This window comes from Triturus cristatus, chromosome 6 (genome assembly GCF_964204655.1).
Source record: "Triturus cristatus chromosome 6, aTriCri1.1, whole genome shotgun sequence".
In the NCBI taxonomy this organism is placed as follows: domain Eukaryota; kingdom Metazoa; phylum Chordata; class Amphibia; order Caudata; family Salamandridae; genus Triturus; species Triturus cristatus.
Window position 1 is genome coordinate 1930914069 of NC_140589.1, and position 25174 is coordinate 1930939242.

The following is a 25174-nucleotide window of genomic DNA, read 5'->3' on the forward strand; positions in this document are numbered from 1 at the left end:
ACCATGTTGTATTTTGGTGCCATGTGAAGTGAGAAAACCCCTTTCCTTCCGGAGACGCCCAAAAATGAACGCTACACCAAAAGCGTATTGGCTATCAGTGTATACGTTCACTCTTTTCCCTTCGATAATACACAAGCTCTTGTTAATGCTACCAATTCTGCTGCTTGCGCTGAATTGTGTCTAATGCGTGAAGTTTCCACAATCGTATGTAAAGTAGTTACAGCATAGGCTGAAACTATATCTCCATTAGGCATTTTAAAACAAGAACCATCTACCCATAGAGTTCCATCCGGATTCTCTAGCGGTGTGTCTCTCAGGTCAATTCTTCCTTTTGTCTCTTCCTCAGTACGGAAAAAACAATCATGCTGATCCTCAACACTTTCCTCATTTGGAAGGGGCAACAGAGTAGCTGGATTCAGGGTATTACATCGTTTGATGTGTACGTGACTAGCCAACAGTGTCAGCTCGTATCCAGTTAGACGAGCGCTCGTAAGATGCTGTGTTTTCGTTCTGTTTAGCAAAGTATCCACTGCATGTGGCACCATGACAATGAGAGTGTTATCCAACACCATTCCAGCAGACTGTCGGATAGAAATTGCTGCTGCTGCTGTCGCTTTGAGACAACTGGGTAATGCTTTAGCTACGGGATCTAACGTAGCCGAAAAATAGGCACATGGCCGCTGTTTGTCTCCAAATTGCTGTGTTAAGACTGACAATGCACAACCTTCTTTCTCATGCACATAAAGCGTAAAAGGCTTAGTGTAATCTGGAGTGCCTAGTACAGGAGCAGAACACAGAGCGGTACATAAGTCAGTGAAACTCTTTTGGCACTCATCAGTCCATGGAAGGGGCTGAGGCGTATCTTTTAAAGTGAGTGCCAACAAAGGTTTGGCAATTAGAGAGAAGTTAGGGATCCACTGTCTACAATAAGAAGTAATACCCAGAAAGGCACGTACTTCCCTTTGTGTGGATGGTACAGACATTCGTGCAATCGCCTGAATTCGTTCTGGTGTCAATCGTCGTCCCTCCTTTGATAGGAGATGACCCAAGTAGGTAACCTCTCGACAAACATATTGTAGTTTGGAAGGTGAAACCTTATGATTCAGATTAAACAAGTGGCGTAACAATGCAACAGTGATATCTTTGCAGATATCTTCTGAATCAGCGGCGACTAATAAGTCATCCATATATTGGATAAGAGCTGCACCAGACGGCAAGTGAAAAGTATCAAGATGACATTTTAAAGCTTGACTGTAAATAGAAGGACTTTCACAATAACCTTGGGGTGCGCGCTTAAACCGGAAGCTTCGGCCTCCAAGAGAGAAGCCAAAAATGTCCCTACTCTCTTCTGCAATGGGAATACTAAAGAAGGCATTCTTTAGATCGATAAGAGAAAACCAAGTCGCTGTGGAAGGTATCATTGTCAATAAAGAAGTGATATCTGGAACAACAGGAAATTGTGGGATCACAATTTTGTTTACTTCTCGCAGATCAATTACAAAACGGTACACAGGAGGCTGAGAAGGATCAGTGCGTTTAAGAACAGGAAGAATAGGACTATTGCATGTATTACCTCTTGTTTCTTCAACCACACCCTTCTGAATCAAGTCATGAATGATTCCCAAAAGCGTTTTCATACCTTCTGCAGAAATTCTATATTGCGGAATACGTGGTAATTCAACATTAGGCTTGAGAGTGACAACATAAGGCGGAATCTCAAGACAACCCACATCGTTCGGACCCGTGGCCCAAAGTGCTGCTGGAAGAGAAAGTAATTCAGGTGGAAACTGATCTTTGGACAAATACATTGGGGAGACCAATTTCTGTCCTAAAGTAAGATATACGCCAGAAGGAGAACAATATATTGTAGCATGCATTCTTTTCAATAGGTCTAGACCCAACAGATTCTCACCGCAACCATTCGTTAACAGAAGTGGAGCTTCCAAATCATAAGGACCAACTGAAATAGGCAAAGGGCAAGAAACTGGATTGCGAACAGGGGCGCCAGAAAATCCTACGGAAACATTCGTTAAGCCAGACAAAGGTGCCCCAGGGAGTTTAGAATGAATGATAGAACTTCTCATTGCTCCAGTATCCAGAAGAAATGGCTCTGAAACACCCATTGTAGTGACGTTAACATAAGGTCCATTTTGATCTACTGGGATTGGCACAACTCCCTTACTTTGTCCATAGCTGTCCTAGTTAGCATGAAGACTTTCATTCTCGCCTTCAACATAACAATCCTCATTGTAATACTGTGCAGACCTCACAGTTTGCTGATCAAAGTAGTTCACGGAATTAGGAGAAGGGAGGGCACGCTGTTCTTGAGTCAACACACCCCGACCTCTACCTCTGTTTGCTGAATGGAGGCCAGCACGACCTCGTGGAGCAGATAACGCTCCATTGCGCTGCAATAAAACCGGACAACTATTCTTAAAATGACCTTCCTCCCTACAATAGGCACATTGATTAGGACCTAACAAAGGTCGCGGATTGTATGGCTCAGGTTTTTGATACAACCTCTGAAACTGCGGGGCTGCTGAATTTGAGGCTGAGCATAACGTGGCAGATAGGCTTGTTGCAAGAGAACCTTTGTTTTTAAATCTTTCGTCTTTTTCTCTTGTTTTTCTCTTTCTTCTTTGTCCCTATTCTCATAATATTGCGCAGTAGCCAATATCTGGGCAGAAGAAGAAACAGCCCATGAACTTTCTGAATCTTTTAATTTGTGTGACAACTCGGGAAGCAAATTGAATACAAATTTGTCCACGAATAATCGCTGTCCGCCCTGTGTAGCCATATCTTGACCACTGTGGTCGATAAATGTCTCCTCGAAACGAGTAAAGAAGTCAGAGACACTTTCACCTTTCTTTTGTTTGCATGCTGCTAATTTATCCCACTCTCAGTGCAGGCATCATAGTTTTCATTAACGTAATGATTCTACCAGGGAGTTCCGAGATCAAAGCGTCAGGCTTTGCGCCACCCACTTGGTCTCTATCTGTATTAGTTATAACATCCCAGGTAGCACCTAGTTCCTGTGCGTGATCCTCTCTACGAATCTTAGCCCATATTGTCTGTGGGACTACATTTCTCATTAGCATGTCAATATCTGCTAGGTTCATAATGCAGGCATCAACTGTCTGTGATAGCTCTTTGTAGTAACCTGCAGGGTTCTTATGAGGATCCGGTAGAGTCTGCTTAAGGGCCAAAACTTCAGATCTCTTCCAAGGGACATGTACCCATATACGTTGGAAATGAGCAGGAATAGGTGCATTACCACCTACTCCCGCAACTTCTTCCTTCCATACTGGAGGAACCTCTCTCATAGGATAATTTTTCTACGTCAGTCTAATCGACGGATCGGAATCAAGGAAAATCTGAGAAAACAGTAAGTATCTATAAGAGATAAGCGTCCTTACAGCTTCCTCAACCTTAGAACCCAAAATAAGTCCTTTTTCAAAATAAGTCCTTTTTCAAAATCAGTCTGAATATTTAACAGATCTTGTGAGATCGGACTCGAACTCACATCTTCCCATTCTTTAATGAGAGTGTCGCATAATACATTGAAAACATATCTTTGCGTAGGCGCATTCCATTGCAAAAAGGTAGGCATAATATCAAGCACACTGTATTGTGGACCCTTCTTGATCCATTTTTGTGCCAGAGAGTCTAACTTCTCTCGTTCCTCAAAATCTGGAAACTGACTACGAGATTGTCTTCGAACAAAAGCCGGAGACACATTTAAAGCTCCAAAGAAAGGAGATAGAATGCTAGTGACAGAGTCTGTGAGACGCTTACGCACAGACGGAGAACTAGACATAAGAATTGGAGACAGAGTATTAGGGGAACTGACAGGAGAAGAATGGATAACTGCAGGAGGAGCAGAAGGCAAAGGAGATCTAAGATCAGGAGATGAGGGCAAAGAAGTTGAGACTAACGGTAAAACCGGCAAGGGCGGTAATACTGGAAGAGGCAAATGCGGAAGAGCCGGAACAGGCGGAAGTACCATTGGCGGCTGAACAGGCTGTAACGGCTGAGGTACATTGGCACTTTGTGCATAGCGTGGAGGCAACCTTAATAAATGGGACATTAGGGGATCTTCTTCTATATCTTTCTTATTATCAGAAGGAGAAACAGGCAACACCGGATAGCATTTGTCTATCGCCATACAATGTTGTCTTTCTGAAATTTCAGTCGCATTATCAAATTCATCATTTTTGAACTGTTGGGCAGCCTGTATAATTGTCATACCCTGTGCTTTCCTATCTAGTTTTGCTTGTTTAATTTCTTTCTGTTTGGCTTCCTTACGCCAAAGGCGGAAAGAGTCAAACATTGCCGGCCGGGCTTTTCTTTTTAATAAAACTGCTTCCAAATTATCTAGTACATTAGGATCAAAACTACCATTTTCTGGCCTTTTGAGAACACCATCTTTCTTTGTGTATCGGGTCCATGTCTCGTTAAAGGCAATGGGGCCGATACCATGTTTTGAATAGAGCTCATATGTGGGAGTTCCAACCGAAGGAATCGGACAAGAGTCCTCAAGTCGGGAATCCCTATTACAACCAAGGCAACAAATTCTTCCAAACTTAATCAGACCAGGCATCTCGAGATGTCTCCGGACTGTTCACAAACTTCAAGGGAGTAAAACTCAGTTTACGCAGCACAAATGCACTTACCCTCGGCTTTATCTTTTGCAAAAGATAAATCTAAGAACCCAAGGAAATTAATCAAAGAACAAAAACTTGTGGGCGCGACCCACGAAAATACTTAACTAAGGACGTCTTCTTCCACCAACAGAGGCCCGTCTATCGTCTCGCCTTACCATACATCATCAAAGGAAGGGCCCAAAGCAGGGCGGCAGTCAGGGCAGCGGTCGTCAGTAGCCGTCAGGAAGGAGTAACCGCGCTGCAAAAGACCTTTGGACCACTTTCGACATACAGGAGTCGCTTAGTGTGGCTCGCGAACCCTCCGGAATATTCTTGCGGGGTTCCTCACGACCTTCGAGCAGAACCGGTACCACTGAAGCCGTCCCACGTTGGGCGTCAGTTGAAGAACCAGAACCTTTTGGGCCTGGTGGCGCAGGGTACGCCCAAAGTCTCCGGAGTTCACCTGCTTCGCTACACAGAGACACGGGACACTCTGTCGGCGTTAGAAGATCAGATTTATTTAGCTGCAGCTAGTACAGTTATCCTAGAAGTACACGAAGTAGGTTCTCAGGAGACTGCCACTTCACTCTGTGGCGCATCGGGTTTTATACCATACAATGTTACAATTATTAATAAAATACACTCCCAGAGCATACAAGAAAGAGCCAATAAGGAAAGTTGGAAAACAAGGCGGAACCAATAAGAAAGGTTTGAAAACAGAAGTGTCAGATGACTTGAAGAGACCTCTCCTCCAACTGTGTTTGTCACCCCTCCCTCAAGCTAATACATTAACAGATTCATAACTAACTTGCAGGTGGCGAGATACGTTTGTGTGTGTTGGAGGACAGTTGTGAAACGAGAGAATGCTAGCAGGAGACAGTGAAGGCCAGTCGATAAGATAAGGTCAGGAAAGAATAGTGTGAGCCAACAGATAGTTGAGACAGGGATTAGAAAAGCCAGACAGGGATTAGTGTACTCGGCTAGTTCTAACACCAGCTTTGCAAATAGAGGCTGAGGGCGTATTTCGACACCAGGCTACAGAAAAAGCAGAATAGACTTTGTTCGCCGTGCTGCCTGAGTGATGGCAACACAAAATGGCGGCGGGCCACAAAATGGCGGGTCGATTCGATCGTGATCGAAAATCGAAGTTCCTCAGTTGGGTGATGTCGTTGTGCCGTGAGATATCGAGCATTAGTCTGGCTGCGGCGTTCTGGATGGTCTGGAGTTTGTGGAGGAGGTTTTTGTTGATTCCGGCGTAGAGGGCTTTTCGGTAGTCCAGTCTGCTGGTGATGAGGGCGTGCGTGACCGTTTTTATGGAGTCGAGGTGGATCCACTTAAATGTCACCCATTTGCTCATTTACACAGGCGTCCGCTGGTTGATGCCACTAATACTTGCGCACCAGAACACATTGCTGTACAATCATCAATGCTTATTCCCATCGACACCTCTTTACTTTGGGTCATTTTCTACTACCACCTTGTTTCATCATAATTTGTGTGCTACACAATTGCCAGGACATTAACTGAGCCCCAAACACCACATGCAGAATAACATCTTGGTCTTATAGAATACCAAAGACATATCTTTGGTGATGTTAGACATTTGCTTTTGGTAATGTTAGCGGCTATAACCACAGAGAAGGAAGCACTGACTGAAAAACGGATAAGTAGGCAAGTCTTATAGAATCTAAACAATGCCAAAGGCATCAGGGTCAAGAACTCTGAAAGTTGTCGTCCCTTAAAAATGTTAATGCAATCCTCCACCCTTCCCATCCAGCACAAAAGACATTAACACAGCCAAATAGCTCTCACACACTTGAAAGCTATTTGGCTTTGTTAATGCTGTATACACGTATTGCACATCAGCGCGAGTTGCTGAGCAACATGGATTAAGGAAAAAAAGCACTGTGACACTGTAAAAGCTGAGGATATCATAGCACTTGTTTTTCTTTACTTTAAGTCTTGTCGCACAGCAGCCCGAGCTGCTGGTTAACATGTCTATATCAACTTTTACAAAGCCAATAGATGTTGCATAGGTGAAATCTATTGGCTTTACCGATGCTTGTTGCTTTTTTGTTTATTCTTTTTCATTCTTTCTTTGAAAACAATAAACAAGTATTGCAAAAAAAAGAGGCTGGCATACGCGTACATAGGCTTATAGTAAGTTGGAAGTAGGTGCACCTATGATTTTAATTCATTTTGTCAACGTATTCACATTTTTTTCCTTGCCTGTGTATGAGAACAGTTTGGGTGGACGGCCCATCATATTTTATTGGATAAATCTTCTGTCGTGGAAACCCCATCCTTTCTTTTGCTTATTCTCTGTGTTGTTTTCCCTGTTGACTCATGGTGATTGGTCTGCTTGTTTCGTCTCCTGATTCTTGCATCAATCTTTGACTCAAGGGACTTGTTCCTATAGTTCGTGAGTCTTCACTACTCTACTCTGGTGCTCCCACGTTCTTTGTATGTGATGTGTGGATCCAAGTTGGTAGTTTTTCACATTTAACAGCAGTGTTGATAACAAAAATCAGTGGGGATGGTCTGAGCCATCGCATGTACAGACAACTTTTACACGAGTCACTATTCACTAAAACCCAGTCTCTTAGTTCTAGACTGGGATATACAGTTGTTGTGCAACAGTTTATAACCAAAACAACAGTTATTGATGTTAATGCAACGGTTGGCACGCATTGTACTCTCACAGGCATAACAATCAAGAACTCGTGAAGATAAACGAGTAGTTGATTGGGGTACATCAAACCATTTGTAAGCACAAGAGAGAAGGCATCAGGCCATTTCAAAGTTGTCGATTCACACAATGTAAGCAGTTGTTAATCAGCTTATTCATCTTCTCCACTAGACCCAAAGTTTGGTGGTGGTGGGGCAATGCCACAGCTTCACAGATCAGTCTCAGTATTTCTTTTTAGAAGTGTCTTCTTTGATAACCCTCAATGTACATCAGCACTTCTTGTTGTGGAATCAGTTCTTTAAGAAACAATCTAGCAACAGTTATTTAATCAGATTTGCAAGTTGGACAGATTTCCACACATTTTGAGAAAATATAAATCACATTCAAAATATGTCTGTATCAGGGGATGTAGGAGAGTAGGATCTGCACTTATGTTGCCCCCACTTTTTTTCTGATGTATACACTGGTTTCTGGCTATAGTCTGGCTGGGTCCCTGCTAATCAGGGCCCCAGTCTCTCTGTTCTCTCTAAATGACTTGGTGTGCATATTAGATGCAATAGTGATTGGATACTGTGGTACCTTATCAGCCCCTAGTATATGGTACCTTAGGTACCTAGGGCATTGGTACTTCACAGGCCTACCAGGGGCTGCAGCATGTATTATGCCACCCCTGGGAAGCAGACTCAATCCGACACCACAGGCCTGCTACTGCAGCCTGGGTGAGGTAGTGTTAGCACTCCTCACTGAGGTATAGGTTCCTATATCTCACCATACAAACACATATAAACCTATCAGCCACCCTATGGCAGGACCTATCAATCCTGAGGGCAGGGTGCTTGGTTTACAATGTGAGGGGGTGCCTCTGCCTGAGCAGGGCCCCTCTGTAGCTCTCAGAGTCTATTCTCTGTGGCTGTTTGTGGATGGAGTTAAACCATATACTCTTAAGTGCATTATAAATGCTAACTTTGGAATGACTGCATCAAAACATGTCGTGTTTGGTGTCAAACATCTTGGAATCATACCCCCACATCAGTCCATGATGTGGGAGCATGATCCCACCCTTCTAGAGGGGACGACATATACCTACTGTGTTAACACGGTAGCAATCTGAAAGAGCCTTGGCATTACAAAATGGATGCCACCAGCACAGACACTGGGCTGCCCTCCTGCTGGTGACTGAAACTCGCAGTGGAGGAGGCCCAACAAAAGGCATCCTGTCAAATGGAGGTGTCACTACCTTCCAGACAGGATTTAGTGTATTGGAGCTGGGTGGGTGCACTTCTAGAGTGCTTTGAAGTCCTGCACTGGGGGAGCAGTAGGCTCCTCTGTGCATATGCCAGCTCAAACCGGTTCAGGGGCTACCTGTCCCTGCTCTGGCGTGAAACTGGACAAAGGGAAGTGGGTGTAACCACCCCCTACCCTGACCCTCCCAGAGGAGTGGTCATAGAGCTAGTCCCTCCCCTATCTTCAGTATAACATAGCCAAACTTGCCATTGCAAAGTAGATAACCCTGGACGACGCTCTACAAAGAAGAATCCTGGCCCTTCGACGTTCCACTACCTTTGGAAGACAGAATAATCTCCCTTGGAGTCAAGGAGTGACTCCCCTGCTTGGCAGGCACCAGAAACTCTAATCAACGGTCGCAAACTTTCCCGCTCCCGCCGGAATTCGAAGTCCCTGCAGCCCCGGAAGTGGATTTCCTGACTTCTCGACGGCCATTGTGAATCCCCAGCAGCGCTGAGGCGAGTGGACCCCACGAGTGACGAGGAACAGCAATACCTGGGTACCGTGCACTATTGTCGAGTGCAATCCCTTCACGACGTTCTACAACTTATGCATTGGACCATTTGTGGCCCAAGCCTCCAGCAGGTTTTGCAGTGAAAATCTGAGGCCTACCCCGTCCCGAGTGACCGAGGGCTCCTGTGAAGCATTTCCTCAAGAGGCGTCTTCACGATCCCTTGCCCGTTGGCTTGTGGGTCCCCCGAAGACTTTCTTATCGACTCAAAGGGCTCCCCTGGTTGCTCCAGGCCTGCCCACACTCACCCTCGCTGGGTGAGTCCCTCAGACCTTGCTGGTCTGCAACGCGGACCTTCTTCGATCTCCACGAGACTTGCTGTTGCCAAGGCTTGTTGGCTCCAATCCGGTTGCCGACACCTCAGTCAGCTGCAGACGTTGTGGGACACTCCGAATCCAGCTGCTGGTCATCGTCGATCTCTCCTGGACCTCGTGAGCAAAGAGTCAAAACACCATCGACGACCTGAAATCACCCGACATCCGTGGTCAGCCATCTTCCTGGTCACCGGTCACTGGCAAGTGACTTTGAACACTGTCCCTTCAATTTTCAGGTCATCTCCATCTTGAATCCACCTTCGGATTCCACCGGACACTTCTCCAGTCTTCGCAAGCAGCAAGTCTTCTTTGGTCTCCATAGAAAACAGCGACGCGACCCGACACCAAAAGACACCTATGCACCCGGCTTCCCTGGGTGAGGTAACTCGTGCACTCCGGTGCCCTAGTGTGTGTTGGCCCTCGAATTACTTACCTTGTAAGTGGCTTGCTTGTAGACTTCCTCGAAGTACCCTAAAACCTTAAAAATCAAACCTCGACTTGCTCCATTATAATCAATAGGGAACCTGCGGTTGTGTTCACACACTGCACGCGTCTCCCGTGGGTCGTTTACTTACCTGTTTTCACTGCAGTAGTGAGGCCCCAGCGATTCTACAGGCCCTAGGCCTTGTCATTCTGCAAGTCGACCTTCTTATACCATTTTTTTAGTATATGGTCTGGTACGCCCCTAGGGCTCCAGCCATATTTGTGCTTAACTTATTGTGAAACGTTGATATTTGAATGTGTTCCTGGCTTCTAGTCTCATAAAGAGATTAGTAGAGTGTGTCTAGTAATAAATACATATATATTTGATATATATACCTGTGTGGTGTCCTTTCATTTGGTAATTCAAGAGATTATAAGGTAAAACAAGCTGCTTTACATTCCTCTGAGACTTAGCCTGAAGGCTGCTCTCCACAGCTACCACTAGGAGAGCTTTCTTTAAAAGGTTGTCTTAAACCTATCTACCATAAGAGTCGAATTGGACTGGTGCAAGGTGGCCACCATAACTAGTGACCAGCATATGCCAGGCCAACTTCTCACAGGGGATAATAGGGCTCCTGCTGGGAGCGTGAGTACTGCATCGCCATTGGTGGTGTTTAATTGCCTATTTGGCTGCACTACCTCGCGCTTACGGTCAGAGGCCTTCCCTCATCGGCCGAGGTACGGAGCAGAGCCTGTTACATACCGACGTGCGTAGCCCAATTGGGCTACATTTGGGTGTTTTTTGGGCTACACACGTCGCACGTGCCCCCTGCTTGTTCTGAGGCTCAGAAAGCCTGGGAAGTTCAAGCAGTTTTCTCTTCGTGACGCCTTACCGGCTGTAACAGCAGTCGGCCCTTGGAGTGAGCACACACTCCCTGAACAACTGTGTTGGCTCTTACACCCTAAATTAGGGTTAGAATAATTTTTACTGCAGCTGTTGCTGAGGAGCTAGGTACTCGATTCTTTCATTGTGTGCATGCAGGTTGGCTCCCCCTGACTCCTCCAATACTTACCTTGCCTTACTCATTACTATATAATTGGGAAGAGTAAATTAAGTGTGTGCAATGGAAGAGTGGGTTAGATATGAAGAGGAGGATGAATCCTACAAGGATGGACAGTAGGAATCTGTCCTAGAGGACAATATTGTTGACGCTCTGGACGCCTCGGTCCAGCAGTCGGTCAACAGGGCAATTGAAAATACGGTTCCTAATACTGTGCAGCAAGCCTTGGCAGCCACATTAAAGGCTATTACGAAGCAGCTAGAAAGCTTTGCGAAGCATCACAGGTTTCAAGCCCCAGTTGATCTTCAATCTGACAACCCCACAGGCAAGTCAAAGTCAGGGCCATGTAAGCATGTAAGCAAAGTGGGCGAAAACGCTTGTTGCGCACCCAAGGCACTTACTGTAATATGGCGCCTGATATGTGGCACTTGGCAGGGTTTGGTCACAGTGTCCACGCCTAGTGCCAACTCTGGACACCACTGCTAGTCCTGACTTTTAATTTACTGAATCATTATACTTTGGGAGTTATTGGATCAGTTCAATTGAACTAATTGCTAACACACTTCTCGCTCCAGTAACCTACCCCACTCTCTTACAGGTATTATTTTCTGGCTAACTGGCTTGCCTTACAAGACAGATGGGTGTTGTAAGACTGGTTAGAGATGTGTAGTGATGAGCACTAAAGTTTGTAAATCACCAAAGTCAAATGTTCATTTCATTAAAGTAATTACTTCCCTAAATGCTATTTTTGTCACTTAAAATTTTTTTACCTCCTGTCGGTCACTATATTTTAGCTAACATGTCAATATAGTTGCCAATATTCTCTGACCACCTGAAAGACTTGAGAGAGCTAATGTGAGTGCTGTGTCAGGCCGTTTGGTTGTTGAAAAGAGATGCCACTGATCCAGCGAGGAGGACAAAATTTACATATTCTCCTTATGTCACAGATTCTTATTCACAAGGTTCATTCATACATTCACTCATTGGTGGGGCCCATAACACCAACACGCTTCTCATTCATACAAAATTCACTCGAATCTGTACACAGGAGAAACGTGCTGCTGGACAAGTGGGTACCTTATTAGCTATCAGGATTAACGCCTTACTACTTTATGTACACATTTATACAATTTCCCGGAATCCTGACTTTATCATCAAGGCACTCCACTGTTTGGTCGATGGACCAACTAGTTGGACTGGTTGATGGTGAATTAGAACCAGCTAACACACAATTAAAGCCTAGGAAAACATTTGATATTTCAGTAATTAATGTGAGAACCACAGACTCGTTTCTTATTATTTCAATTCTGTTTATCTAAACATTTATAGAAACTCTTACATCTTGTTATTTACTGGCTAAAGCTTCATTAATTACTTTTTTGATTTGTTAAGGAGAATTTAAACATTTAGAAAATTATTCTTTGACATAGATTTAAGAAAAATGCAGTTAATCATTTACCAATTGAAAGATGACGATCGCTTCAGATCAAATAGGGAATTATCTGCATTCTCAGGTGAAGACTCCCTCGGAAAAATGACAGCCTGACCCTCATCAAAGGATCAACCCGTCGCACAAATTACAGGATGCTGCATGATAAAGTTCAGATATTCAGCAAAGTCCATACATAATTCCGGAGCATGGATCAATTCCACACTCAGACTGACAGCATAGAAGAAATTTTATAATTTGGAAAAAGAACAGCCACCCCACATGAACTTCTTCTTAAAGGAAATCAACCCAAAGACAAACGCAACGCAACCGCAACTCTAACGCCAACCCTCCACTCACCACAATAACCACACATAATGACTGATGAGGGGATTTTTATACCCTTTTTCCCCTTACTTCATACAAGATATGGCAACTTTAGGGGCAGACCAAATGTTCTGATTTGACAGTTCGGGGTTATCAATAGTTCATGTCACTTTTCCCAGAGCGAACTGGTTCTCCATGGTGACTTTGCACAAAGTTCACAAATTGAAAGTTATTTTCCTGCTTCTCAGGCAGGAACAGCAAATGTATAATTTCAAGGTAAAAGGGTCCTATTGACAGGTTCATCCTTTGTCTTCTCCCAAGTTTCTCACTAAATCATCTTCTGGCTTGCGGTCAATTCACCAACATTGTCCTTGGCAGGGAACACGATGTCAGCAGTTCAAGTCATCTTATGATCCCAAAAGCCATCTGGGCATGCGCAGAAATCATCGTGCATACATGGTGGCATCTGCTTCAGAGAACGCCATCTTGGGTACTGCAGCCTAGTAGGCCCGAATATTAACTTAAGCAAAAATAGACATAACAGCAATTAAAATATGGAAATGAAGATTCTAATGTTTAGACCCACACTAATCCCAATATATATTAGTATTTTTCTAGCTGCAGCAACATTTAAAGCGATAATACTTACCATACGATAAATTTTAGCCACAACACAATCACAAAGCAATATAAAGCATGCAATTTTACTATTTCACCACAATCTAAGGTTAGTTTGCGTACCATTTATTAATTATTTAATTTAGCCATGCAATTTGCAATGTAGTCCCACATGTATTTATGTTTATCAAGGTGCAAATGTTGATTAATATCACTTCCAATTCAAACAGGTTATGTAAATTAATTTTAGAATGGTTATGTAATTAATTTCATGCAAATTAAAGGCGGTATACAAAATGTTGTTTTACCTGCTCCATCACCACCTCTATAAAACAGCAACAACAACAAAACGCATAAGAGAAATACATAAATGTGACCTTGAGTAATGTAGTCTGGTACCCTATAAAGCGCTCCAATGACGCAGCACGAGCTCGCTTGAGCACATTGGAAAAGATGTCCTTTGTCACACGAAATGAAAATAAAAGCAAGCAGTGAATCGGAAACCCGCATTATAAAGATAACAGGAAGTGCCGTGCTCAGAATGAAAAATACAATCCTAAATAGCGCCGCAAATCTAGCTCTGTGTAACTCTAGGCACTGAGACACTTCCTCAAAATAGAGAACTGCGCATGCTCGGAGCCCGAGACCTCGTTATGTAACCCGCGACGGAACTGCTGAAATGCGTATGCTCCGCAGCTGAAAAACATTGAAACTGGGAATCCGCTGACGTGCGCATGCCCAGACACCGTGCTCGGATCCAAACAGTGGGGGTGGGGCGCCGCTGTTCCGCGCATGCGCAGAGAGCGAACACTGGTATGAACAGGAGTGATTTATTGGTCTGCGCATGTTCACAGGGGGAGTATTATTTATGGACGGAAGGGATTTATGATGTGCGCATGCTCAGAGGGTGAGCCATCGGTTAGGACCAACAGGGGATGCATTGATGTACGGATGCTCTCGCTGTTATGGACAAGAGCGAATTCGATAATCTGCGCATGCTCATATAGTGAGTCACGGTTATGGGCATGTGGGGATTCGATGATGTACGCATGCTCCGAGGGTAGGGCGTCTTTATGGACAGGTGGGGGATTTGATGATCTGCGCATGCTCCGAGGGTGAGTTAAAGGCCCTGCAGGAGTTATTCAATGATGTGCGCATGCTCCGAGTGAGAGACACATATGGACAGGTTGGATTTGATGATCTGCGCATGCTAGGAGGGTGAGCCACAGTTAATGACAGGAGGGATTCGATGATCTGCGCATGCTCGAATAGTGAATCATTATTATGGAGAGGAGGACTCAATGATGTGCGCATGCTCAGAGGCTGACGTCCTTCGATCGAGGCCGTGACGTCAGTTAGGAGACATTCACTCTTTGGAAGCTTCTACCCGGGGAGGCTCCTCCGCTGCCGCAGACATTACAAGGCCGCGGGCCGGTAAGGACAGGGCGGGGTATCTTGTGTGTTGAGCAGCACCTGAGCCTGGTAGAAGGAGCCTCATAAAATGAGAACATAAATAACCCTCTCTCATCTACAGAGACCCCTATAGCAGGAGGAAGTTACCTCAAGCCTCGAAATCCATCTGAGGAAGGAGAGGTAGAGAGAAGAGGAAGAGAGGAGGAGGTACAGAGAGAAGAGGAGGTACAGAAATAGGAGGAGGAGGTACAGAGAGAAGAGGAATAGAGAGGAGGAGGTACAGAGAGAGGAGGAGGGGTACAAAGAGGAGGGGTACAGAGAGAGGAGGAGGTACAGAGAGAGGAAGAGGTACAGGGAGAAGAGGAGGCGGCACAGAGAGAGGAGGAGGTACAGAGAGGAGGGGTACGAAGAGAAGAGGAGGGTTACAGAGAGAGGAGGAGGAGGTCCAGAGAGAGGAGGAGGTACAGAGAGGAGAGGAGGAGGTACAGAGAGGAGAGGAGGGGTACGAAGAGAAGAGGAGGGGTACATAGAGAAGAGGAGGGGTAGAGAAAGAAGAGGAGGAGGTACAGAGGGAGGAGGAGGTACAGAGAGAAGAGGAGGAGGCACAGAGAGAGTAGGAGGTACAGAGAGAAGAGGGGGTACAGCGAGAGGAGGAGGAGGTACAGAGAGAAGAGGAAGAGAGAGGAGGGGGTACAGAGAGAAGAGGAGGGGGTACAGAGAGAAGAGGAGGAGGTACAGAGAGAAGCAGAGGTACAGAGAAAGGAGGAGGAGGTACAGAGAGAAGAGGAAGAGAGAGTGGAGGAGGTACAGAGAGAGGAAGAGGTACAAAGAAAAGAGGAGGCACAGGGAAAAGAGGAGGAGGTACGGGTAGAGAGCAGGTAGAGAGAGAGGAGGAGGTACAGAGAGAAGAGGAGGTACAGAGAGAAGAGGAGGACCAGAGAGAGGAGGAGGTACAGAGAGAGGAGGAGGTACAGAGAGAGAGGAGGAGGTACATATAAAGAGAGAGGATGAGGCACAGAGAGGGGAGGTAAAGAGAGAAGAGGAGAAGGTACAGAGAGAAGAGAAGGAGGCACAGAGAGGAGGGGAGGAGGTACAGAGAGAACATGAGGTACAGAGATAGGAGGAGGTACAGAGAGAGGAGGTACAGGGGAGTAGGAGGTATAGGGAGAAGAGAAGGTGCAAAGAGACAAGGAGGTACAGGAAGAGAAAGGGGTAAAGAGAGAAGAAGAGGAGGTACAGCAGAGGAGGAGTTACAGAGAGTTGAGGAAGTACAGGGGGAGGAGATTATTATTATTATTTGGAGTTTTATATAGCGCATAGTTACCCTAGGGCATCCCAGCGCTTGTCCAGGGTGACAACCATTAACAAAAGATAAGTTCAGCAGCGTCAGGCAGGAAAGAGATGGGTTTTAAGAAGTTTACGAAACCGAGAAGTACAAGTCTCTGAGCGCAAACTCAGAGGAAGCACATTCCACAGGATGGCTATATTGACCGAGAATCTTCGCCCACCAGCACAAGCCCTTTTCACTCTGGGAATTTGGAGCAGATGTTTCTGGTCAGAGCGCAAAGCTCTATTAGCCTTATAGGGCATAGCTAAATTCCTCAGGATAGGATGTCCCTTCCCCTGAAGAATTTTATGCGCTGTGCAAAGAGCCTTAAATGTAACCCTTTCCCGCACTGGGAGCCAGTGCAGGGCCTTTAAAGCGGGTTTAGCTGACTGCATCCTTGGTATACTCATAAGCAGCCTTGCAGCAGCATTTTGAACCTGCTGAAGTTTATTGAACGTAGCTTCCGGGGCACCTAGAAAAATAGTATTGCTATAATCTAGTCTCGATACAATAAGCCCCTGAATGAGCAGCTTCCTAGATATCCAAGGAAGCAGGGGCAAGACTTTACGAGCTGAACGGAGAAGATCAAAACATACTCCTGCTGTTTTTTTCGCCTGGGTCCTGAAAGAAAGATCTTGTTCCAGCCAGATCCCCAGACTCTTAATCTCCTCTTTAGGACTCGGGAGGTTTCCCAGACAGCTAGGCCAAATAGTCGAAGGGAGAGAGGGAATTTTATGCCCTAGCACCATTATTTCGGTCTTTGAACCGTTCAACTTTAAAGCTGATTCACACATCCAGGTGTAAACTTTGGGCATACAGGAGTGCAGCGAATCTGGGTTATCCACAAGTTGGGATAAAGCGACCACCAGCTGAGTATCGTCAGCATAGCTGACGATTTTAATACCAAATGGGGCCACCACATCCTCCAGGGGGGCCATATATACATTAAACAATGTGGGGCTAAGGGAGGAGCCCTGTGGCACACCACACTGGAGGGGGATAGATGCAGACCGTTCACTGCCTTCCCAAACCTGGTACGTCCGGTCGCAAAGAAATGACATAAGCCACTTCAGAGCCACACCTGTAACCCCTATATCTGACAGCCGTTGGATCAGCACTTGATGGTTCACAGTGTCGAAGGCCGCACTAAGGTCCAGGAGGATCACTGCCACTGACCTTCCTGAATCCAAAATGCTCCTAGCTTCCTCAACGACTGCCAGAAGAGCGGCATCGGTGCCCTGACCTGGGCGAAATCCAGTTTGAGAGTCTCGCAACAGGCCATTCGACTCCAGGAAGTATGACAACTGATGGTTCACCAACCTTTCAGCGATCTTACCAAATCCAGGAAGCAAGGAAATGGGCCTGAAATTTGCCAGATCCGATGGATCCAGATTTGGCTTTTTCAGGAGAGCCTTTACCACTGCTCTCTTCCAGCTCAGTGGCACCAAGCCCTGGACAAAGGATGCATTAATTAGGTCCGTAACCGGGACCGCAATAACGGTTGCTACCTGTTTCAGGAATCTCATAGGGACCGGATCCCTAGGGGATCCACTCTTCATAGCGCCCAGTTCCTTAAGGACTTCCTCTACTGATACTGGCCCAAGGGTGTCCAAATGGACAAGAACTTCCCCTGGCTGGCTGCCAGTATCTGTTCTGTGGACAGCCTGGGGCAAGGCCTTTAGAATGTTCTCTATTTTCATATGAAAATAGTTCGCCAGCTCCTTGCATTTCTCACCTGGGCTGTCATGAGTTACCAAGGGCTCGGGAACTTTAAGAAGTTCCTTTACCACTCTAAAAGTCTCTCTAGAAGAGTTAGAGGAACTTTTTATTCCCTCCTCAAAAAATTGAGCCTTAGCGCAACGAAGAGCAGATTTATACACCCTAATTGCCGCATGATATTCCTCTCGCCTGGCTTCCACCCATTCCTTTCTCCAAGCCCCCTCCAACTTTTTACATCCCTTCCTAAGGGTTCTCAACTTGGGTGTATACCATGGGGCAGAACCCATTCTCTTCTCCCTCTTTAACACTCTCTTTTTAGGGAGAATAGCGTCAAGAGAGCTGGTCAGCCACCGATCGAGGTTTGCATCTGCGATTACCGGGTCCAAAACTGGGGAGGGACACGTACATTCAAGGTTAGTAATCCAGTTGTCCACCGATAACCTTGACCAGGCTCTCTCCAAAGTATGGACCCTAGGGAGAAGATTGGCCGTTGATTCCACTTGCCAAGTTAAAGGAACCAAGAAGTGACCTGACCACGGGAGAGGATAAGGGGGCAAAGACCTAAGATGGGAAATGTTAGCAAAAATAGGGTCAAGCAAATGACCCCTATTGTGCGTAGCTCCCGCGTTGATTAAATTAAACTCATAAGCTTTCAAATCACACTGCAGGTCTACCGCCACTAAATCTGCCGGGTCATTGAAGTGGAGATTAAAGTCTCCCAGCGCCATAAAATTGGCCGTGGACGAAGCCAAAAACTTAACTGTTTCCATCAGCGAGCTGACGAAATTGCCCACACAACCCGGTGGGCGATATACCAATAGGCCTGACACCGACACCGTGGATGAAATCCGTAGGGAGAACTGACAGCTCTCACAATCCAACACCCCCCCCAATCTGAGCCCTACACACAAAAGTATCCCTGTATATGATGGCAATGCCGCCCCCTCGTCCCACAGGCCTATCCAGATGGTATATTAGAAAGCCTGGGGGGAGGGCTCGCACTATATCCACCCCAGAACAAGATGTAATCCATGTTTCCGTCAAAAACAGAATATCTAAATCATGATCTTGTATAAGAAAATTAATTTCTAATGAGTGGCTCGGAAGGGATCTACAATTCAGCAGAGCCATAGACAGGGCATTCTTTCCCTTAGCTGACTGGATCGCCTGACATATCCTGCAGCCAGAGAAAGGTTTAGATCCTTTGTGGATATACTTACAAGTTATATCATTAAGGGGGCGAAATGACATGATGTCCTCGAGAATATGTTGTCCTTATTTCTGGCGTTTTGGCCAAGGATCCTGGCCCTAAGCCCGTACAGAGAGAATGGAAGGTACAGGGAGAGGAGAAGGTACAGGGAAAAGAGGATGAGGTACAGAGAGAAGAGGAGGTACAGAGAGAAGAGGAGGTACACAGAGAGGGGGAGGTACAGGGAGAGGAGAAGGAGGTACAGGGAGGAGAGGAGGAGGTACAGTGAGCGGAAAAGGGGGAGGTACAATGAGAGGAGGAGGAGGTAAAGAGAGAAAAGGGGGTACATACAGAAGAGAGGTTACAGTGAGTGAAGGAGGTACAGGGAGAGTAGGAGGTACAGAGATAAGAGGGGGAGTTACAGGGAGAAGAGGAGGAGGTACCGAGAGAAAAGGAAGTGATCCAGAGCAAGACCGGGTAATGGGGAACATGTACCAATATCCTCCCTGCGTTGCAACATCACAAAAGCAACAAATATCATGCAGTATTCTATTACCACATATACTATTATTAATATGCGTACGGATTTCAGTTATAAAGATTATTTTGCCATGCAAAATGCAAATCCCACGTGTAATTCAGGTTTTAATAAATGTTGGTTAGTATTCATGCAAAAACTCGTTTAATAATATTATAGTTAATAGATTATATAATTCGTATTTTCATGCAAAATAGAGGAGGTATACAAAATGTTGTGCTATCTGCTCCATCAATCCCCCCTTTGGTGATTTTATCGCCACACTATTAAAAATTTTGTATCAATTTGTCATGAAAAGAATTGAATTCTTCGTATTAGTTCACATTTCTGTTTCCCCAATTTCTTCTCTTCTTGCTGTTTTATACATACTGTCTTTCATTTTTTCTAATTCTACTTCTTCAAATTTCCTCTCTTGTCTCTTATTCTGTCTTCTTTTAGAAGTTTCGCTTTTTCTGTATTTTTTTCCTTTTATAACATAGACATCCTAGTCTTAAGATTAATACTAGAAAAAGCACACGTAAATGGAAATAGGATACTACCTATAAATATACCACCTAAGTTTAACAAGAAATCTTTAATAGAAGAAAATTTCTTTCCAATCTTTTCCCAAACACCTTCAACCTCCAGTGGTGTAATTTCCTCATGCAAATCAGTTATATTTTTAATGTAGATCTTCAGATCTTGACTTTCATCAGGAATGTAAGTACAACAATGTTGAACCGTCAACATTCCACAGACTCCACCCTCTTTTGCTAAAATTATAGTAAGGGCAAGTCGAATTTGCATTACCTTGGCACGCATGGCAACCATTTCAGTATTTACTAATAAAAACCCTCCAGCGGTGCTTGTTGACAAGCGATCCACTACTGTTGATAGTTTTCTAATTTTGTGTGCATTTAGAGACATTCCCACTGCTGGTATCAATGCTCCAATAATGTCTCCTACAATTTCTGACCAAGATTCTCTTTTTCTACGTGTTAGTTGACTACCTAACTCATGTACACCATCTTTCCCTCTTCCCATGTGGATTATCTTTGGGAAAACCAGGCCTACATAACATGTGCCATACCAATGGTCTGCTAAACGGTAATATGCTTTGTTCCCGCAGATAAAATATAATCTAGGAAAAACTGGATCATTTCCTCCTTTAAATCCCCATCCACCCATGATTCGATATGTATCATGGCAATCACTGTTACCTACAAAATAGTTATCATATGCAGTTTGATTCCTTCTAATACACAACTTTCCTTTCTGAGGCCAATCCAAAGCCATTGTTGGACTAACTTCTCCCTTCAAATGCTTTTCTTTTTCAACATCCCAGTCTTTTCTCCCTTTTCTTCAGGTATTTTCCTTTGCATCTTTAATCTCCTCTCTTCAACCATATCTAAGAACATCTTTTCCTCTTTCTTTAAACTGCAAGTCAGATTGTTTCTAAATATAGATTCTAACGTTAGTTCTTTAGTCCCTAAGAAAAATTCACCTAACACCTTTGCAGGCTTTACTTTATTCAATTTGTTAACTGCAGGTACTTGTGAAAATATGTTATCTACATCTGAAAAATAATATTCTAGTTTCCCTATTTTGTAAAACAAACTAGCTAATACACTACATGTTATTCCATATGTTACTGGGAGGTGATGGTAGGTCCCTCCCTCCGATACAGATGCAGGTAACTGCATACAGACGTAACAGTTCCTCACGTCCATTGTCTTTACATATTCGTATAGTAGTTTCGAAAATACATTGTCAGAGAAATCATTTATAGACCTTTCTTTATGTAGATAATTTCTATCTATTTTAGTCGGATACACTTTCTGAATCTTCTCTATATTAGTTTTATTCTCACTATGTCCTTCTATTGTTTTTAGTGTAATCTTAAATGATATCATCAAAGCTAACACACTCCATAGAAGCATTAGTAATCCTGTACAACAACACATTTTGAGCCACCTCCTAAGAAATACATATCTAGCTTTTCTACTTTCTGTGTTTGCCATTTTCATAAATTAATCAGTGTCTTTTGACTTAGCCTCTTCTACTTCACAACTAGTTTTGTCTAACCCAAGGGTCTAAGCACCTACTTGGTTCTATCGGTTCTGTATTTTTCCGTATTTTATAGTCTTTCCATTCGCATCATTTTTTGTCTTGTTCACTTTGGCATTTGATCGTCTTTCACTTTTTTCTCATAATCTTGATACAGAACTTCCTGAACATCCGTTTCTTCTCCAATATCGGACAAGATAGCTCTCAGGATTTCCGATTCTTCGTCTTCCTCAACCACTTCTGGTACAGTCACCTCTGGGTTTTCTTGGCTATCCGCCTCTTCTTTTATTTCAGGCAGTGCCACATACGACCATTCCGGCGACTTATACTTCTGGTTAGGTTTTCTCGTTCTTTTGCTTTCTTCTACTGTGGTTGTTTTCCCGTCTTTCGATTTTTCTTGACTAAATACTTCATTCACTTGTTCAGCTCTGGGTGAATTTACTCGTGTCAATCAGTATCTCAATCCCTTTATTTTGTTTGGCCAAATTTAATCTTTTGCTGATCTTTTCAATTTATTTCCTTTATCATTCTTCTCAGCTCTCCATGCTCTTTTCCTCAGAACTCGACCTTCAGGTACCTCTTCATCACTGTCTTCTGATTCTGTTTCAACTTGACTCTAACCTTCAACTGTTTTTCTTTCCACCACTTTTTCAATTTTCCCTACTTCTGTCCCTCCTCGTGTTTCTTGCACACAATCTTCTTGCTGACCAACTGTCCCTTCTTCTACCTGGATGCTTGAATTCCCTGCAACTCCTCGGGGGTCTGCCGCAAAAATCTTTCCCTCACTCTCTGTATCTGCCACCTGACCATCTACTTTTGTTATTTCAGGTGGAATTTCTCTCAGCTTTCCATCAGGAACTTCCTTATCAACAATTTCTTTAATTGTCTCTTCACTGTCTTTTTCTTTTACCGAATGTACCTGTATTTGTTCAGTCTCTGAGTCTGAGCTGGTATCCGAAATCTGTAACTTCCTTCTCAAGGGAATATTTTCTGAGGCAACGGTCAAATTTTGCTCTGGCTCCCCCCTTTCAGGATTTTCTCTTGTTCTCGTTTCTTTAGCATCTGATTCAGAACTCGTTTCTGACTCCTCAAAATATTCTCCTTCTTTGTTATCTACCAGATTAGGAATTCTCAATGTGTGACTAGCATGAATCCAGTTCTTTACTCCAGCACAATTCACAGCTGTTGTTGTAGTCAAAATCACTTGTCGTGGTTTTCCTCAACGTGGGACCAAACAGTTCCTCCTGTGTACTTTAATTCACACCCAGTCTCCTGGACTCAGATCATGAGCTTGCTTCTTTTCAAGGGTGGTGGCATCCGATCCAACCTGATGAAACACAGAATGTACTGCGTCAGCCAGCCCCTTACAGCAATCCAACACCAAGTCATCAGATATAGTCAACAACTTGTTGACTGGTATGAATACATGTCGCATTGCTCTTCCCATGAGAATTTCATGGGGACTCAGACCTGTTGTCAAGAATTCCTGTCATGCGAGGGGAGGAAAACACGCCCTTATGTAAACAGGAGAGCTGTTACATAACTCAAGGAAAACACGCCCTTATGTAAACAGGAGAGCTGTTACATAACTCAAGGAAAACACGCCCTTATGTAAACAGGAGAGCTGTTACATAACTCAAGGAAAACACGCCCTTATGTAAACAGGAGAGCTGTTACATAACTCAAGGAAAACACGCCCTTATGTAAACAGGAGAGCTGTTACATAACTCAAGGAAAACACGCCCTATAAAGGGAGGAACCGGGAGGTACATCGCTGTCGGATATTGTGTTCACACCGACGTACCTGCTTAGTGAAGAGCAGTGTTCCGGAGTGGTGCTCCAGTAAGGCAAGAACGGAGGTAGGTCGAGTCGTTACTCCCTGGGCCGTGTCTTGCCCCATCGTCACCTGTGAAGGACCCGGAAGCTCTACCGGATAACCATTGAGCTTCGCTGTTTGACTCGGCTGAGTCAAAGCGCAGTGGCGCTTTTGCTGGTTGGAGTCGTAACTCCCAGCCCGACCAGAGATACAGGGACTGCCAGCTGTAACGCACACCAGGAGGTGTTTGCCGCGTTACAGACTCGGAAGTCCACGGGATCGATCGAGCGGCTGCTCTCGGTTCAGTCTTTTTTGCTTGTGATTGGGGTATCGGTGACGCATCACCAGGAGGTGACTCCGCGTCCCGTTGCAGTCTGAGGAAGAGGTTGAGCGGCTGCTCCCTTCAGGTAGAGACCCCGGCTGGGTGTTTCCCTGACTCCTCGATTCTCCCCAACACTCTTCGTGCCCCTCACAGCCTACCGATTGGCATTGTCGGCCATTTCATTTCTGCCCTCTGTTGGCATACGCCGGGATCGGCGTATATGCAGAGGACGGTTAGGACCATCCGTGCTGTGGGCTGGTAACGTACTTAGCCTGGAGGATTCCAGTGACTATAACCTTTGTTTATTCCTTGTATTATTTTTGCCTTCATTAAAATAACTAAACCTTCACAAGTGGTTGCGTTCTCATTATCGTGTCTGTTAAACGATCCTGAGACGTTCAGGGCGTTACAAAATATCCGACCTTAATAAACACTAACTGTCTCCCGGTCGATAACAGACATGGCAACACTTGATGATGTGCTGGCTGCTTTAGCGACCGTGCAAATTGAATTGGCTGCCTCCAGGCAAGAAACAGCCGATGTAAAAGCCAGACTGGATGCTATCCAATTGGACCCGCTCACGCCCAGCACCTCCCTCACGAACCAGACCCCTGCGGTAGTAGTGGAAATGCCGGTAGCCGTCCCCTTGGCAACACCAGAGAGGTACAGTGGGGATCCTAACACAGTGCAGGTATTCCTCACACAAGTGGCGCTACATTTATCGTGCAAACCAAGGGCGTTCCCCACGAGTCAGGCTCGTGTGGCTTTCCTTATATCCTATTTGGCTGGAAACGCGGCACAATGGGCCGTACCTCTGGTGAGCAGGGACGAACCCATCTTATGTGATTGGGGTGCTTTTCGCGAGGAATTCCTGAAGGTCTTTGACAGAAGGGCTGACTCGTACACGGCGGACCGTGAAATGCTTGAGTTAAGACAGGGATCCAACGACCTGGTGCAGTATCTCAACGCGTTCCGCAGGCTGGTTGCGGAAACCAAGTGGCCTGTTGCTAAACAGACGGCGCTCTTCCATCACGGGCTGTGCGATGAGCTCAAGGACGCCGTGGCTCATATTGACCCACAACCCAAGACATGTGAGGGCCTTATCAACCTGGTATTACGGCTGGAACATAGGCTAAGTGAAAGAAAGGGGGATCATGGGAGAAAAGGAAAATCCCTTCCATCCTATGTGACAGTGGGAAGTCCTGAAACTGCCACCGCATCCAAGGGAGAACCCATGGACATCGGCGCAATACGAGCGAGCCTCACAGCCACGGAGAAAGAGTCACGCCGTAAACAAGGATTGTGCCTATATTGTGGCAAAAAAGGCCACTACGTACGTGAATGCCCTGCCAAACCGAAGACGTCACGTTATCGGGCCAACCGGTCGGTAACAGCCGTGGTGGACGTACCGGCGGAAAACTAGAGGACTCCCAGACCAAAGAAGGGGCATCTCGGAGTCGCTCATCCATCCCTTCACTTTCCAACTCGGTCACTAAGGGACAACG

At 45.1% G+C, this 25174-nt stretch overlaps 2 long non-coding RNA genes across 2 annotated transcripts in view; one reads left to right on the forward strand and one right to left on the reverse strand.

The window, feature by feature from the left end:
- Window positions 1-12214: 12214 nt before the first annotated feature.
- On the reverse strand, window positions 12215-13919 carry LOC146822516 (uncharacterized). Its single transcript, XR_014962838.1, has 2 exons — window positions 13608-13919; window positions 12215-13201 (listed from the first exon to the last, which is right to left on the reverse strand). It is a non-coding gene; the product is annotated as an uncharacterized LOC146822516 (long non-coding RNA).
- Window positions 13920-14642: 723 nt separating this feature from the next.
- LOC146822517 (uncharacterized) overlaps window positions 14643-25174 on the forward strand; it is a 44818-nt gene continuing 34286 nt past the window's right edge. The window contains exon 1 of the long non-coding RNA XR_014963324.1: window positions 14643-14733. This is a non-coding gene — a long non-coding RNA (uncharacterized LOC146822517). The remainder of the gene's footprint in view (window positions 14734-25174) is intronic.